General features: G+C 35.7%; 1 long non-coding RNA gene across 1 annotated transcript; it reads right to left on the bottom strand.

Annotated features, from left to right (window-relative positions):
* Window positions 1–9,561: 9,561 nt before the first annotated feature.
* Window positions 9,562–11,285, bottom strand: LOC113281800. The gene is made up of 2 exons (XR_003326358.1): window positions 10,967–11,285; window positions 9,562–10,614 (listed from the first exon to the last, which is right to left on the bottom strand). It is a non-coding gene; the product is annotated as an uncharacterized LOC113281800 (long non-coding RNA).
* Between the last annotated feature and the right edge of the window lie 6,417 nt (window positions 11,286–17,702).

The following is a 17,702-nucleotide window of genomic DNA, read 5'->3' as shown; positions in this document are numbered from 1 at the left end:
GGAAAATTTCTGATCTTTTCTTAGACGGTTTTTGTTAAGACGTATGTTCTACATTTGAACATTTGAGGAACTCATAGAACTGACTTTCCTGGTAGGATACACAGGGTGAGTACTGAAACCAATTGGCTTAGACATCCGAATGTCAGTTACACCTTTGAGGATTAGGTCTAAGGTGTGTTCAAATCGAACAATGAAATTTTTATTCAACCTAGAGTTTCTATTTTGCTTAACAGGCCCTTTTGAATCACAAAAGAGACATACTTTCTAAGCATTAGAAGGTATCGTCTTAACATTATCGTTTGAAGATTTCTTCCTTCCATGTGATGTGCAACATTCTTGATTAACAGAGGTTATATGCACATCTTTTCCAATAGAAGGGAATTCCAATTTTATTTCTGGAATTGGAGATTTCTCAACTGCCGTAGAAGTACTTGGTATATTTGACTGCTCAAAGCATCCTTGAATTGAGAATTTACTCAAGCGATGTTCAATTTCCAACGCATCCTTTTTAAGGCTTGCCTCAAGTGACATACGTGAAGAATGATCTTCAGTATTTTCTTTGAAATTCCAGTCTCTTACAACACCAAGAATAACATTGACATGGTTTTTCAACCGATTAAATCTATCAGCTTGGATTCTAACAAGATTTAGAATCAAATCACTCTCTTCAGTTGTTTCCCGTTCATTAATAAAGATAGACTCTTTTGAAGGGTAATCGGAAATGCACATGTCAGTGTTTGTCTGTCTCGTCAGAACACAAGGTTCGTTTATATTTGAGATTGAAGAATCTTTCTCTTTAATAGAAATAGTCGAGACATAACTTTTGTTTCTGGTGACGCGTTTATCAGAGATAGTACTCTTGCCCATAAAGTCATATTGCCACAAACACAGACTTGTGAGGTCTTTAAACGTGTTTTCCTGCTCTGATACCAATTGAAAAAGCGGGGATACAACAACCACACCCAATATTTCGATTAGCAGTATGTATGGACTAACTCCAATATACTTTAAAGAGAATAAACTAGACTCAATCTTAATAAAGTATATCAAAGAGTTATATCTCTCTTTCTCGATTCAATTCTTACTCAATCAAATAGAAATCTGCGAGTCTAATTGAATACAAGAGAAATCATCTGAATGGTACCAAAGACTAATGTTCAAGGATCAATCAATTTCAATGAACAACCAAAGGTTGGATTTCCCAATTGATTGATTCAAAGGCACAACCTGTGATATTTCTATTATATAAAAAAATATAATGCGAAAAAGAAATAACACAGACACCAGAAGTTTTGTTAACGAGGAAACCGCAAATGCAGAAAACCCCCGGGACCTAGTCCAGATTGAACACACATTATATTAAGCCGCTACAGACACTAGCCTACTGCAAACTAACTTCGGACTGGACTATAGTTGAATCCCAATCAGTCTCCCACCGATCCAAGGTATAGTTGTACTCCTACGCCTCTGATCCCAGTAGGATACTGCGCACTTGATTCCCTTAGATGATCTCACCCACAACCAAGAGTTGTTGCAACCCAAAATCGCAGACTTGATAATAAACAGATCTGTCTCACACAGAAAAGTCTACGGTAATAGATAAATATGTCTCCCACAGAAATTCCTACAAGTTTTATTCCGTATTTTGATAAATCAAGGTGAACAGGAACCAATTGATAACCCGGACTTATATTCCCGAAGAACAACCTAGTATTATCGATCACCTCACAATAATCTTAATCGACGCGGCGAAAGAAGATATTGTGGAATCACAAACGATGAGACAAAGATGTTTGTGATTACTTTTATATCTTGCCTATCGGAGATATCAATCTCAAGCAAAACGTTACGATTGTACTCAATAAGTTAGAAATAGCCAGATCAGATCACACAACTACAAGAAAGTAGTATCGGTCTGGCTTCACAATCCCAATGAAGTCTTCAAGTCGTTAACCTACAGGGTCTCGATAGAAACCTAAGGTTAAAGGAGAATCGAGTCTAGATAATACAACTAGTATCACACAGGAGGTGTGGGGATTAGGTTTCCCAGTTGCTAGAGTTTTCCTTTATATAATCTTTCAAATCAGGGTTTGCAATCAATGTTAGCTTAGTAACAAAGCATTCAATATTCACCGTTAGATGAAAACCTGATTAGATTCAAACTAATATCTTTCAACCGTTAGATCGAAACTTAGCTTGTTACACACAAATGAAATGCATGATTTTAGGTTTGTGTAAACGTACCCAAACATGTACATTTAGTTGGTTCAACAATAGTTAACCAAATGGTTAGTCATATGAGCACTTCCATATTAACCATATTCTTTTTTACCATAACTAGTTCAAATGACTCAAATGAACTAGTTAGAGAGTTTTTCAATTGCTTAGATCTTATAGAAGTATACAAGACACAATCGAAGCAAAAACGATTTGATTCACTCGAATCGATTCATGAACTTTATAGCCACGGTTTGCAAACTTGCATTCCTTAGTTTATATAAGTTTAAGTTCACGAATAATCGTCTTTAGAAAATAACCAACCTAAGTACGCGGAAGAGGTACGCAGACTTAAGTACTCGGAATAAGTTTGTTTTCAAATCACAAACTCCAGCAGAAATTCTCGGACGAGAACTTCCGACAGTACGCGGATTGGGTACGCGGACTTTAGTTCCGGTTTTCCTGAGCAGCAAAGTACGCATACTTTGGTTCAAGGAATAAGGAATTATACATGTATGTGTTACCACACAATGCTATCGAACAATGGTTATATAATCTAAACTCTTATTTCAATCATTGAAACATTCTTAGAGGACGTTATAAGTTGTTGTTTACAAACTATTTTTTGTCAAATCCATTTGCAAGTAATTGAAACATAATATGACTTTCGTCATTAGTAAAGATGAACTTGGCCAAAGAGAAAGCTTACCAACACATATTTCGAGAAATAGATAAGCGAGATGAACTCGGCTCGAAATAGCAAATGTGTATAATCAAAGTCTATATAGCAAAACGACTTTGTCTCAAGATAGGAGATAGAGTAGATAGACTTTTGAGTGATAGATAAGTTCAAGTCTCCACATACCTTTTAGTCGCTGAAGTTCCACCAGTTCCTTGAGTAGTTCTTCGTCTTGTATGATGATCGCCATGGAGTTCTTGAGCTCAACTACATTTTCTATCCTAGTCCGAGACTTAGCTATAGTAGACTAGAAATCAAGACTTATAGTTTTGATCACTAACATTGACAAACATGCTTGAGATAGCAACGCATGCGAGTTCGACCGAGCAGTGCTCTAACACATGCAGTCATCAACAAATAGGAGATGGTTGACGGAGAAAGATGATACCCAATTCCTCAGCATGAATAAGAATTCTAGAAAAAGCTTTCATACAGAAAATAAAAAGGTATGGAGAAAGAGGGTCCCCCTGTTTTAGGCCTCTAGTAGGTTTGAAGAAAGAGTTTGGAGAGCCATTGATAAGAACAACAGAAGTGGTGGTAGTGATACATTGCTTGATTTTTTTGACACCATTGATCATTGAATCCTATCTTGTTCATAATGTTGTTGAGAAATTTCCAATCAACTCTATCAAAAGCTTTTGCCATGTCAATCTTTATACTCATACTTCCATTTTCTCCTTTTACTCCTCTTTTGGATCTCATACTATGAATGATTTCATGTGCAATAGCTATGTTATTAGAAATTTGCCTCCCAGGCATGAAAGCAGATTGATAAGGAGATATTATCTTGTGGAGATAGGGCTTCATTTTCTGGGCTATGAGTTTTGAGATGATTTTATATGTTGTGCTGCAGAGGCTTATGGGTCTGAAATGTCTTGGTGAAGATGGGTTATCAATTTTAGGGATCACAGAAAGGAAGGTAGTGTTCATCTCCTTTAGCATATGACCAGGAATGAAGAATTATTGCACCATTTTGACAATGTCATTACCAAGCAGTTCCCAATTGGCTTGGAAACAATTTGGTGGAAAACCATCTGGTCCTGGTGCTTTGTCTTTAGCCATGCTAAATAGAATAGGTTTTACTTCATTATGATCTGGTATTCTGTTGAGCATATTGTTGTCAGTTGTAATGATGATGGTTGGGATTAGATTGATAATGTCTGGGTTAATGGTGGTAGTTTCAGCAGTAGTCATTCTAGAGAAATGTTGTGTAAAGCAGTTCTTCAGTTCTTGATAATCTGTAATCCAGTTTCATGTGATGTCTTGGATAGCATCTATCTTATTTCTTCTGGTTATGCTCTTGGTAGCTCTATGGAAGTAACTTGTGTTTTGATCACCAAGTTTTATGAATTGATCCCTACTTTTGATTTTCCAATTTTTTTTCTTCAATATCATGCCATTCCCTGAGTTTCTTTCTGGCTAAATTAACATCTTGACTTCTGTCATGTCTGAAATAATTGTTATGAGGCCAAAAGAGGTGTTGCTTGCACTCTTCAATGTTGGTTTTAATATTTCCATAAACTTCCTTATTCCAAACTCTAAGCTGAAATTTAACATCTTTAAGTTTTCTGCTATAAGAAAGGCACTGGAACCAGTGAGATTCTTTCTCCAGCACTCAGCTATGATTTTCTTGCAATCCTTATGGTCCAGCCAAGGACCAAAGAATTTGAAAGGGATTTTACCAGTTTGCCAATTAGGATTAGAATTGAGAAGAATTGGATGATGATCTGGCCCAATAGCTAGCATATTAGATATGGTAGTGTTGGGATAGATGTGTATCCAACTTTCAGTTGCTAACCCCCTATCCAATCTTTGTTCACTGAGAGAATGACCACTTCTTTTGTTGGACCAAGTGAAAGGGCATCCAGTGGTGCCCAGATCTACTAGGTCTAATTCCAGAATTTTGTTGTTAAAATAGTAGCTTCATTAGCATCAATAGGTTGGGAACTGAATTTTTCAGTGTCATGTAGAATGAAATTGAGATCCCCAATGACCAACCACGACAATTGGTTATTAGCAGCAGTGTTTTCCAACATTCTCCAAGTATCAATTTTACTATTAGTATCATAAGGGCTGCCATAATAGCCAGTGTACACCCAAGGGGTGCCACTAACAGGTCTGACTATAGCATTGATATGGTTTAGGGAGAAATCAATAACCTCAATGTCAAGATTGTTTTTCCATATCAATGTTAAGCCACCAGCAGTGCCACTAGCCCCCCCTGGGTTTACAAACCAGTAATTTTGGACATTGACCTCAAGCATAGTTTTCTTAAGCTTTTCTTATTTTTATTTGGTTTCAGAAATAAAGATGATATCAGGGTTTAGTTTATTTAGCATGTCACTAAGGTACTTTTTAGCATCCTTAGTCCCCAGACCTTGACAATTCCAAGCCAAAGTGGTAGAGAATTTCAAAAAGTATGACACATTAGGATACTTGGAGGTAGGTCTTCTAGCAATGTTGTTATGGTGAGAAATATAATACAGTTGGAAAACTAACCTGAAAGATAATAAGATCAAAAGTAAAGGGGGGTATAAAGTGTAGTAATGTACCATATTTTCCAAGGTAGAGCTTCCTAAGTCACCATTAGCCATCATGAGATTGTTGGAGCCCAAGGGTTCAGCAGAGAGATCATTCTGGTCCTTGAATCTTTTGAGATAGTCAGAGCCACTGGAGGTGAGTTCAGTGTCATTCTCATCTTGGAGAGGTTTCTTTCTTTTGGTTTCCATCATGGTAAGCAACATAGTAAATGGAGTAAATTGCTCAAAGACATGTGTGTGTGTGTGTGTTTTTTTTTCCTCCAGGCCTCCTTCTTCTTCTTAGCCATTTCAGCCTCCATTCTTTCTTTAATTTGAGCTAGAGTTGGGAGGGAGTTGAAAGGAAAATGTTTTGGTGGAGGGGAGGTTGGAAAAATGCCACCGGTTTCCGCAGCTTGATGTTGTTCATTATTAGAGGTACTAGCATTTTTGGTTCTTGCAGCAACCTTCATCCTTGGCAGATTTTTCTTGTAGTTGCCAACGATTTTCCCGGAGAGCTCGAATTTCTTGTTTCTGATTTGTCATGCTAAAACATCTGGGTAGGGGGTATCAGATTCCTTATTAGGTGAAGGTTGTGCTCCAAAGATAACATGATCTTTTGAGGAAGAAGCAAAGTTTGCAATTGCTTTTTCTAGTTCCAATTGTTTTGCAATTTTCATTTTGGATTCAAATTCAGCTGCAGCATCAACATCTGAGTATGGCCTGTAAATAACATCCTTCCCAGCTTGAACCACTTTTTGTTGATGGGTTTTTGGAGGAGGAGCTGGTTGAGGGGTTGGAAGATTGGTGTAGTGGGATTGAGAGTGATTTGGTGGGATGGTACATGGGGGGCTTGGATGATCTAGAACTCTACAAATCTTGCATAACTTTATACCATTCAGAGCATATGCAAATTCAATCCAATGGGAAATAGTTGTAGTTTCATAAGCATATATAAATTCAGAACAAGAAGAAAAGATGAACAAATCAAACAAGAAGATTTCAGAAATCAAACACAGATCTGAAACTTAAATCAATCAGATCTGAAACACGAGGTTATCTCAACACCAAGACGAACAACAAACAAAGTTCGTCTTCATCTTCAACAACAAGACGAAACAGCAGCAGATGAACTCATCTTCATATTCATCTTCATCTTCAAAACAACAGAATTAGTTCTTGATTACATCTTTAACATCAGCAGCAGATCTTTATCTTCTTCATCGTCTTCAACACCAACAGCAACATCATCGTCTTCATCATCTTCTTTATCAAGACAGCAGCAGAAAAAACCCTAAACACAGAGTTGATCTTCATCTTCAACACGAACAGCAGCAGCAGCGACATGAGTTCGTCGTCGTCTTCATCAAACAGATTGGGTTCATCGTCGTCTTCAACAGATGCAGCAGCAGATCAAAATCTTCAAGGAAAAAAAGAGAGAAAAAAGTAGATCTGAAAAGGAAAAAAAGATGAGAGAGAAAGTAAATATGAAAATGATTTCATCTCTCTTGATAATTGAGTATATATGCCTAGGGTGACGTCATGGATGATGTAATGGTCCCAAAAGGGTATTTCTGCCACTACAAGATGACAATTACATCATCCATGATGTCATCTCAGGACCAAACAATAATATATATTTTAAAAAAGGACCAAACAGACAGTTGACTGAGTCAACTGGACCAAACTCATCCTAATATTTATTTCTAGGACTTATTAGTATTTCCTACTTTATAAATTTCCCAATTAATGGGAATAAACCTTACGTGGCCGAAAATTATGAGAGTAATTTTATTTGGAAAAAATTATGGTAACAAATTGATTGACCGGATTCTTTTCTTTTTAAACATTTATATTAAGTTCGTAACTAATTAAGGTTAATTTAGTCCTACCCAAAATGTGAAAAATCTAAATTCAATTTAAACTACTAATCTTAATCGTAGATTTTGTACTTTGGGCTACACATATTTATAATCTTAATGATTGGTTTCTGAAAGAGAGAGGAACCAAACTTGGGTTCCTCAGAAATTTTCCACGTTTGATAATCATACATTTATGGAACCCTAATATATACTACAAAAACGAAATTTCTTTGTTCAAAAGAAATACTTGGTAACGCATTCATGATGATAAACAAATAAGACCAGAACCACGCTATTCTTCAAGAAATATCCATGTCCAATCTTGAACGAAGAAAATAAAAATTGCACTAGTTTGTAGAATCGTGCTTGATAACGTGTTGAAGGTGAAAATATAGAGAAGAGAGAGATCTTATTCATTAGATATCAATGTAGTATTACATAGGAATAAGCCTCTATTTATATGCTAGAGTATCAACCCTGGTTACATAGTATATGTGCCACACACATGGGCTAAAGGTCCTACAACACAATTTATATTTTTTACATCATCACATTTGTTATTTTTCTTAATGTTTATTAGAGCAAGGGCTATGGAGTGAGTGATTCTCCTTAAATATGAATGAGTATCATTGGATTTGCTCAAATTAGGTGCTACTATGGAGTGAGAATACTCACTCATTCACCAATAATCACCCGTACACTCATTGAAATGAATGAGTGAGCAAAAGGGGAGACTAAGTGGGTGATTTTCAGCCGTTTGGGGAAAAAAACACGTTGAGCGGCTGAAAATCTGCCTCTCAAACCTATTTTTAGAGTTTTATTAATTTAAAACTCTTAGATGCGGGACCCACAATTATGTTTTATTATTAAAAAAACCTGCGAATAGGCATATATTCAGCCGCTTGGAGAGATTTATTTTGGACATCCATGGTCACAAAAACTCTCTTTCACCCTGTTCTCACTCAATTTTGGCATTGAATGAGTGTTAAGAACACTCATTACATAGCCCTTGCTCTTAGGCTGTTTGGATGTACGTTAGAAGTTACTTTTCGACTTCTGGAAGTCGAAAAGTTTGAAGTCAGTTTGGCAACAATTTTTCAAAGTGACTTCTAGAAGCATAAAAATCGACTTTTTGTGAAGCAAAATAATTTTGTTTCTGACTTCTACTTCTGGAGAAGCAGGAGTCATAAGCAGATTTGTATCCAAACGCGCTAATAGAAGTTACTTTTTTGCTTCTAAAAGTCAAAAAGCAAGAAATCAGTTTGGGTGCAGAATTTTAAAACGACTTCTAGAAGCAAAAAAGTTAACTTTTTGTGAAGCAGATTTGTATCCAAAAGCGCTACAAGAAAAGTCCAAGATAAGATTTGTAGCCACGTAGATTGCAAGAAGCATAAGTTATTATTGGACCATTGTTTATAAAAAAAACTGGTTAGTTTGGGGTCTAGGACCATTATTTGTGGCCTATGGATTTCTTCATCCACCCAATAGAGAAGGATAAGGGGTGTCAAAAGTGTATCAAATATTTAAATTACCCTTATACATTCTTAATAATTCCAACTATCTAAAACAAATACTAAAATCTAAATTATTTCTATTAACATTCTTCAATCAAAAAACTAAAACTCAATTCATCAAAAACTAAAATTTAATCGCAAACAACAATTCAATTCTCTATTTTTTGGTTTTTGAAAAAAAATCGGCTAGTGATTGAGTTAAATCCCTTTAATCCGTTCTTTTTAAGAGGGAGACATCAACGATTTAACCATGAATCTCTAAAATTTGTCATCAAAATTTTTCTGAAACTAAACTAGATTCAGTTCATATAAGCATTAACATAATCCGATTGTTGATGATGTTCCCTAGAATCGATAGATATGGTATTTTTGGTTGATGTGATGAACATCAACCACAACCGGTTTATGTTAATGCACGCATCAACCGATTCATCAACCATGTTAGAATTTTTGCACAAATATTGAAATTTTTATCTTTTTATTATAGAGCATGTAATTACGAATTGAACTCAAAAAGAATGAGGTCATTCCGACATCGGACAAAGAAATTATGAGTAAAACAGTCGAAGAAATTAAATGCCCAGATTTACAATCGATTTACGTGAGCATTTATGTAAACCTATTGTAGTGAAAAAAATCACAGAAAAACTCTTGAATTTTACAATCGGTCTATGTTCATGCAGTTGTAAACCAATTTTGATGATGATAATTTCTAAGTTAAAATGATTAAATATTAATTAAGGAGTAGGATCAATTGACATGGTTATATTGACATAATCTTCACATTTTAGCACCATTTTTTCTACTGAGCCCAACCGTCAATGAATTTGAAGCTAATTAGATGATTACATGTTCCTGATATAAAACTCTACATCCCAACTCGGCTTTCCAACTGGTAGATCCAATATCCTATGCTGAACCGCCACCAGGATTTGGAAAATCAAAAAACATACTAGAGCAACAAGAAGAATTCATTTGGAAAGGATTCAAGGGAAAACATCTACTGTTAAGCCTCAGCAGACTAAAGACAATGAGGTGACTCAAGAGGAAGATAGAGAGGTAGCTTTTTGCAATGAAAAGAAAGGCAAAACAACTCTCATCATACAAAAAGACGCAGGGAAGAAAAACTAAAAATTTGAAGCTTTCAAGAACCAACAGCACAATCCTGGAAGCTCAAAACTCTCAATCACAGTAACAAAGGAAGGGGAAAGGCATGGTGAAAACTATAAGAATGAGGAAAGCAGGCAAAACTCTCTACAAAAGACACAAGTTGTCATTTGTGGTAAGAAGAAGAGACTCAATATGAGGAAGAGAAGGAGAAATGTAAAACTGGCCACTAAACTGCTAAAATCAAACTATGAGAAGTCACTCATGAAGGCTATGCTACACATTACTGCTCGTAAACAAAAGAAACAAAAAGAAAAGATCATTTCAATGGACTTCGAGCTGAACCATAACATCAAGCTTCCACATCAACTCTACCAGAAACATTGTCAGAACCAAGAAGATAATCTAAAGCTCCCAACACAAACCAAACAGTACCCTCAAACTCAACACCAAATAACTATCCACACACCTGGTAGAGTAGTTACAAGCCAGCTTAACCCACACACAGCAAAACCCTTCCCTCAATCATTACCATCTCTGTCTGAAGCTCCCATATCTGGTCCTGCAACTGCTACCCTGAACTTTCCCTCCCTCCCAATTGAAAAAGGTAGAAACTTGGAGCCGAGCAACGAGAAACTTCAGATGCATACCCTCAAGAGCTGCAACAAAGCAATGGATGAGAAATGGGTGAGAACTGAGGAAACTAACTCAAGGAATGGTGTTGCTAGCTCAAGCAATTTGGGAAGGAGCTTGGAGGAGAATCAGGTAATACAAAATCTAAAACTACACCCTTTTGATTCAATAGATTCAATTCTTCAAGTACAGTTACAACATTGGCTAGATCAAATTATCTCGTTAAGTATTTCATCATGGACTTGTCAACGTTTGAACAAAAATACGAAATTACATCTACAAAACCTAATAAAAAACAAAAACCCAGATTTCCTATTCTTACAAGAAACCAAACACAATGAATCTTATATCAAACCCATAATCAAAAACATTCAATACCTGGATAAGATTGTAGTAGAACCCACGGGTATGATTGGCACTGCGTGAGGTTTAGTTCTAGCCTGGTCCTCAACGGTTTCCATTCAATTGATAAATAGCTCTGCAAATCAAATTGATGTTATAGTCACAGATAGATCTAAAAACTTTGAACGGTTGATGTCTGCTATTTATGGATGCCCATGCCAAATTAAAAAACACCTTAGTTGGAATTATTTTAGGAATATAGCAGCCACGTCGATCTGCCTTGGATGGTGATTGGAGATTTGAATTTTGTGTTAACAGAGAGTGAGAAGAAGAGAGGAAAGAAAATGAGTAATGAGGAAAAACAATTCTTCAATCGATTGATAGATGAAGCGGGTCTCTTGGACATGGGCTTTGTGGGTTATGAATTCACATGGTCCAACAAAAGAAAAGGAAAAGCCTTTATAGAAGCTAGGCTTGACCAGTGTTAACCAACCCAGAATGGTTCGACTTATTTCTTAGAGCCGTAGTCTACCATCTACCACCGATAGGGTTCGGTCATAGTCCCATACTTCTTAAGACATCTCCATGCCGGAAAGATGGAGCAAAGCCTTTTAATTTCTTTGGAATTTACTTACAGGTCCCATCTTGTTTTCGAGTCATTGAAGAAGCTTGGACCCTTGACATAGATGGCTCACAGGCTTTCAAGTTCGTTGCTAAGCTAAAAAAATGTGAAAAACAAATTAAAGTTTGGAATAGAGAGTACTTTGGTAACATACAACACAACATAAAAAACATAAGTCAGGCACTCGAACATCCTAAAAACATCCAGAAACTTCCAAAAATAGTCCTAGAATCACTCTTCTTCGAGAAGACTTAGAAAGATGGTATAATTTTGAGGAGGCGTTTTGTAAAATAAAATCCAATAACAATAACCTAAATTTAGGGGATAAAAACGCAGGCTATTTCCATTCTTTGGCCAAATACAGAGCAAAAAAACTAAGGATATAAGCAATTAAAAAGGTTGATGGGGAATGGTGCCACAACCGGGGTGATATAGAGGACACCTTCTTTAAGCATTTCAGCAACATGGCCACCTCAACTCAACCAATTATCCAAGATCAAATTTTTAATCTGATACCGGGGAGCATATCGGAAGCTGATAATCTAAAACTGCTAAGAACCCCCACGGAGCTTGAGATAAAGTTAGTGGTTTTTGATATGCATCCCCATAAATCTCCCGGCCCGGACGGTTTCCCGACGGGTTTCTATCAAAAAAACTGGTACCTTCTTAAAGAGGATGTTACTAGACTGATTCAGCAATTCTCAATCCAAATATCTGTTAAAGGAGATAAATGTCACCTTCATAACTCTCATACCCAAAAAAGAGGCCCCTGAATCACCAGCTGGTTTCCCGCCAACATCTATGTGCAACAATATTTACAAAATTATCTCGAAATTACTTGCAAACAGAATAAAACCCTTTCTTGATAAATTCATTTCTCCTTATCAATCGGCTTTTGTCCCTGGCAGGCAAATAACAGATAATATTGTTATAACACATGAAGTCATACACACAATGAGAACAAAAAAAAACAAAAAAAAGGTTATATTGGCTTTAAAATAGACATGTCAAAGGCGTTTGATAGAGTAGAATGGACATTTCTTGAGGCTGTCATAAGAAAACTAGGGTTCTGTGAAGATTGGATAGGAATGATTATGCAATGCATATGCACTACTTTAGTGCGGTTCTAATTAATGGGTCTCCATCCAGTTTCTTTAAGCCCAGTAGGGGAATTCGCCAAGGAGACCCGTTGTCCCCTTATCTTTTCATTATCTGCATGGAAAGTCTCTCTAGAGTCCTATTAGAAGCTGAAAGGAAAAACTGGATAAAGGGAGTAAACTTCTCTAAAAACTCCATCACAATATCCCATCTTCTCTTCGCTGATGACTGTCTCATTTTTACCAGGGCTAGTAAGAAAGATTGTAGAAGACTATTAAGAATTCTTGAGATGTTTAGTGCTAGCTCTGGCCAGTTAATAAACTACGAAAAATCTGGGATATTCATTAGAAAATTGGTATCCAACAGTAAGACCAGAGATATCATAAAAATTCTCAAAGTTAGAAGGATAAAGATAGATGATAAATACCTAGGAGTACCTTTATTCACTCATAAGTCTAAAGTCCAATGATTTGAGTCTCTAGCCGAAAAGCATATATGGCGTTTAGTTGGGTGGACTGGAAAGCTTCTCTCAGAGACAGGAAAACGAGTTATGATAAAACATGTAGCAGAATCTCTAGATACGTACCATATGACATGCTTTATCATATCGAAAACAATTTCTAAGAAAATGGATAGACGAAACAGGGAGTTTTGGTGGGGCCATTCAAGAGTAGATGGGAAAGGTCTTTGTCTTAAAAAATGGATTACGTTCTGTATAATAAAAGAAAGTGGAGGATTAGGATTCAAAATTTTTGAATGTTTCAACAAAGCTCTAATCACTAAAACAGTTTGGTGAATGATACAAAACCCGGATCAACTTTGGGCGAAAGTTATGGAGGAAAAATACTTCAAAGGTATTTCCCCTCTTTGTATTGATAAATTGAAAGCTAACTGCTCTTGGTTATGGAAAGGTTTCAATATAGGTTTGGAGATGGTGAAAAAATGGAGTATATGGCAGATAGGAACATGGGAGACTATTAAGATTTGGAAGCACCATTGGTTCCCAACTGATACCCCTAACCAGCTGACTCAGGAGCAAACTCTACCCATTGTCACAAATACTCTACAGATGGTGAGTGAACTCTTAAATGTCAAAAATCCACGAGATCCCGCATTTTGCATGGATATTTTTCTAAATATCACCTTGTTTTGTTTGTAATATGGATTGTTTACCATTTGCATCTTAGGATGGTCTCGATCCTGTTTTACTGAAGACTTTGTAAAATGAGTGATATACTTTGTTACTTAAAAGTATAATGGGAAGGGGGAATTGTGCATCTAGTACTTTAGAAAACACTTATTTTATTGAGAGATATGCCATTACTTCGCATTCTGTCAATATTTTTCCCGTTGTCTCGTCCACTCAAACATAGTGATGTACGTATGAGTCATTTCAAAACGAAACATCATGTCACAACCAAAGTTCCTTTATGGTTATGTCAAATTCTGCATGAGTCAATTCCCAACATTTCATCGTCGGAATCAATCTGGATTCAAATCCAAATACTATAATAATTTACATTGTACTAGTTGACTCATTAGTTTCTCTAAAATATATTTCCTTCCAAATATATTAGAGACTATAAAAGATGCAATTACATTCACCACTGTGAGGTTCTACATGATATCCATTTGCATGGGTTTGTTTGGAATTTAGCAAGGTGTGATTATCTCTCGGTACATGTAGAGATTATGTGACGTCTTTGTTCTATCTTGAAAACAAAATTTTGAGCAGTGCTGCGCTCGATGATCAAATTCTCATAGTTACATTATAAGAAAATAGTTTCAACAACTAGTGTACGTTCCTTAAATTAGTGGGAGAAAAACAACTATCAGTTAGACATTTGGGTCTTGAGAGTTCTAATAAGTGTCGTGGCCTTATTACGTAAAAAAAAAGTGGGATTCAACTCAAATATTTTAGAGAGAATATATATTGCGTTTCACCCAATATATCTCAAGTGCTTTAGAGAATTTATGTCTCATGTTTTCATTCCATAAGTGCAGACATTGGATCTAGTTCAACTGAATAAGATAGTCAATTGGTCATGCAAAGTTCTTGTTGCCATTCAAGTTGATGTGAGAATTGGTTGCTACTGTGATACACACATTACATTGTATATATCAACACCTGGGACTAGGTGCATTTCCAACTCTTTCATTTATGATGGGAGCTAAAATTACATCTTAGCTTCCTCCCATATTCAGTTGATACATGTACTTTGGTGTCATTAATACTGGGAAAAAAATACACCTTTGTCTCATCATATATATGTCCCTTTTCACATGCTTTATATGAGTCATTACGTCTAACCCTCATTACTTTGGGGTTCTTTCCATTTTCAATTTTGCTACATTTAGCTTAATTTGAGAAATTTCCTTATCTCAATAGGCCAAGAGAATCTCACTATACATGTCAACCAATTACTTTAGGTTGATTAGATTACTAAAGATAGTTCTCTTGTTGTCATACTTCAACATATACTAATTCAATAGTATCATGGATGAAGTAGAGAAATGGAAATTTTCTGACTCATATCTTCTTTTGTGAGTTCTTCCACAAAAATTAGAATACATGAGATTTTATTTGAACGTATATTTTGAAACTACTGACAGATTAATAGTCCAACAAGTGGATTACATTCCGCGGAACATTCAAATTTTGGGAAGAAAATATCAAGTACGCAATATTGGTGTTCAAGTACTTCTAAACCCCAAATAAATACATTTGAATCAAATTGGTACAACCAATTGAACAAAAAGACACCATTCAACTATAGCCAATATCATATTCAAGAGAACAAAATAACATTAATACCAAAATTCTTAATGGTCGAGATCAACAATCATAATTTAAATTGACCGTTTATGGACTTATCTTAAGAAAAAAAACAGAAGTACGCATGTTCTAAACAAAAAATAAAAAAATAAGTCCAGCAGGTATGCAACGTAAACAAAAACACATTACATTAGTTACATACCTCATATATTAGTTCCCGCTCTATATACACGGAAAAGGAACGTCCTTGGTCACGCACAGCCCAAGAACTAGACAGAAGTGGAAACTGGATCGGACGAGGCTGGGTGGACAGAACCGAATTGTGTACCAGGTCGGGTTGCGTGGACCGAACCGGATTGGGTGGACCGGTCCGAGTTATATCGGATCAGAATAGGGTTGGACTGGATCGGACCGGAAACTTTCATTAGACAGATTCATGCGAACAGACAGACCGTTGTCTTTTTCAGCAGGTTTCTGTCACACATTAACGCGGACTTTCCTCACATGATACAATAAAATCCATTAATCGTCATCATAAATCAAGCATGGGTAAAATCAAACTATTTATGCTTTCTTTAATAAAAGCCCCTGGAGGCAGTCTTTTTATAATAATAATAATATATATTTGATTGGAATATTACATTAAACTATTTAACATCATGGGTAAAAATCAACCAAATCAAACTACAAACAACACAAAATTTCTAATACGCACGAAACATCATAACAATGCATAATCGTCGTCTAAATAGGTATACATAAGTGACAGACCGAGACTATGGATGATGACAACATTTGTAATACAACATGCAAATTAACAGATGGAAGACTATGGATAGGAATATTAAAAATATCACATGTGATTTAATAATAAGTAAATAAAATCAAACATAAAACTGGATTTGGACTAGGTATGCAAAAGATAAAGTGGATCAGGATTGCAGACAAGTAGCATTGCAAAAAAAAGTTAATAAAGTAATAGTAAAATATCACGCCAATCGAGATGTCAAAAAAAACATATACAAATTATAGATTATTGTTTATACACGACAAAAAATAGATAAACATTAGATAATGGCGGACACAAAAAAATCATTTTCACATGGGAGATAAAAAAAATAAAAAAAAATCGTTGTATCATGACGCATCGACGAAATAAAAGAGCAACAAACAACATTTGATTGTACAATCAATAGCAAATTCAAGTGCGTACAAATACAACAAAGATTTCATGTTCACAAACAAAAAGCTTGGTCGAGATATACCTAATTTTGGGATATCGTACTTGAGAAGGAGGCGCAGCCAATTCATAAGATCAATTTTGAGATATCGCACTTGAGAAGGAGGCGCAGCCAATCCAGGAGATCTGCAAAGTTTCTGATTGAAATCAAGATAAAATAAAATTGAGGTACAGATCCAATCTCCGTGATACTTGAAAGATGGTAGTGAAAAAAAAATCGCCAGGATAGAGCATCATGATTGATAACGTTTTGTAGTAGAATTGTAAACAAGAAGACAAAGAGATAAGAGAGAACAGGAAATGTTATTGTTTTATCAACCACATTACATATCTATATTATCCTGATATACATGTAAGATAAACCCTAGGTATAGCTAGTTGGGCCGCACACCTATGGGTCGTAGGCCCTATAACATAAACCTATTTATATATGTGTGTGTGTAAAGTGAATTTTGGAGACATAACATATACTGAGTGATTTTTAGAGAGAAATCTTTGGACTAGATTGTTTACTTTGGTTGTTGAGCAACAGTAACTTATTTCCAAGCATAGTGAGATATAATTTTATTAATGCTTGATGGAGTTTGAATCACGTCTTTATAAGTTTATGGAGTAATTAAAAGGTTTTGTCGCTTTTATTGTTGCTTGTTTTGGGGAATGGGTTTTCTCTGAGTATATTTTCAGCTGTCTGATTTTAAAGTTGGGTACTTGCATTGATTTTGGAGTTTGCAAGGGTCAAAGAAAGGATGGGGTTGTTTGTATCGTAGCCATAGATAAGTGTGTTACTAGTCCTTCTTCTCTTACTAAGTACTTTTTTGGCTTGCGTTTACAGCAGTAAATCTACTTCTATGGATTAAATTTATATCTAGTTTCAATAATCTCAAATTAAATTCTTATTATAGATGATAGTTTTATATTAAAAACTTCATGCATACTATTATGAACTACTATGTGTACTTGGACTGTCATCAACTATGGTTGCATTAGTTAATGTTGTTGTTGGCAATATTGGATTACAGGTGAAGTAATGAGTTTG

Source organism: Papaver somniferum, chromosome 5 (assembly GCF_003573695.1).
Source record: "Papaver somniferum cultivar HN1 chromosome 5, ASM357369v1, whole genome shotgun sequence".
In the NCBI taxonomy this organism is placed as follows: domain Eukaryota; kingdom Viridiplantae; phylum Streptophyta; class Magnoliopsida; order Ranunculales; family Papaveraceae; genus Papaver; species Papaver somniferum.
This window is presented reverse-complemented; position numbering and strand designations above follow the sequence as displayed.